Raw genomic sequence first — 1,634 nt, forward strand, 5'->3', positions numbered from 1 at the left:
TGCTGTGCATCTGAGAGCTAAGCAATGAATAAGAATGTCGGAAAAAAGAATTGATGCCTTTGAATTATGATTTGGAGTAAAATACTGAATATGTCATGGACTGCCAAATGAATAAACACACAAGTCTTAGAGAAAAAACAGCCAGAACACTCATTGGAGGCAATAATGACAAAGTTTTGTCTCACATAATTTGGGCATCTTGTTAGGTGAGGTTTATTTGAGAATTATATCATGCTTAGAAAGTTGGAGGGTCAGCAGAAGAAAGGAAGATCCATATATTCATAATTAGTTCTCCTAAGATTAATATAAGACCAGTTACAAGACGTGCAGAGTTAAAAAGGTCCCAAATATTTTACAAAAACATGATTTATTACATGAACATTCCCTGTTTAGTTCCTTCACTCCTCTATGTCTCTTGGGTTTAGTGTTCTCCTGGAAGGTGTCCCAGAGAGTCAGACCCACCAGAGGAATGACTCACACAACAGTATGTATGTAGGCCAATTTCCCAAAGACCTATGAACACTGCAGACTATCAGTTTCAGCACAGCTGGAAAGTGAGCATCCCCAAAAGAGAGAATTTAGCCCTCTACAGCATTTCACTCTCCTGGGCTTTTATAAGCTGCCAGTAGAATGAGGCACCTTAATGTTATCTCCTCAATATAATAAGTAATTCAGCACAAAATAAACAGTTAAGCAATAGCTCAATTTTAACAATAAACTGCTGACACCACAAATTTCAGCCAGATGAAGTGATACAGTGACTGCTGCAGTGAGCTCATGTAGTCAGAAATGATGAGATTGGCCCAGGTTAGGATAGAATTCCTATTGGTAGCTCAGCTCACAGTGTCTCCTTGAGTCATACTTAACTCAATATCTAACAGAAACAAAGCGGAGAATTTTTAAGGACTGTTTGTGTCACCTGGGAAAATCTTTACTAAAGATTGTGAAGAAAATTCATTATGGCAAATTTATTTTGTGAAATGAGGAAAAGGAAAAAAGTCAGACTCATTTTGGGTAAAATTTCTCAGCATGTTGTAACTAACTCAATTGTAATGAAAATAAAAAGTAGAGAGCATATTTTAGGTTTTAGATGCCTTTGGTTCATGAAATTCTGTTAATAAAAGAATATATAAAAACAAGAAATACTGAAGTTTTTGAACAAGTTTAAAATTCATCAACATAAACAAGTTGACTTTGAGCTGATTATGATTAAGTTTTTGCTTCTCTGAGTTGATTCTTCAGCGGTCAATGAATGCTGAGAAACCAGTAATAGTTATCTGTCTCTCTTTTATGCTGGTTGACATTTAATTTGTTCACTTGTTTTTCTGTCTTCTTTCAGGCTTAAAGGTAAATCCTTACTTGTGTCTTTTAGGTCTCATTCCTCTTAGCAATTATTTATTTATTTATTCATAAATATTTATTGCTATTTTGACTGAAATATAAGAAATAAACACAATCAATGATCAAGAAGTGACTAAACATACATATGGCTAATAGAAGAACAGTAATGTAGAATTAATTTAAATATCTTGATGAAACCTGTTGTTGGTATGTGCCGTCGAGTCACTTGCGAAAACTCCGCTCTGTCCTGTGCCAATGCCATTGTCTCTGATACACCCATCCCAATTACCCCA

Source organism: Elephantulus edwardii, unplaced genomic scaffold (genome assembly GCF_000299155.1).
Source record: "Elephantulus edwardii isolate Elephantulus edwardi_28Jun2011 unplaced genomic scaffold, EleEdw1.0 scaffold00018, whole genome shotgun sequence".
NCBI lineage: Eukaryota > Metazoa > Chordata > Mammalia > Macroscelidea > Macroscelididae > Elephantulus > Elephantulus edwardii.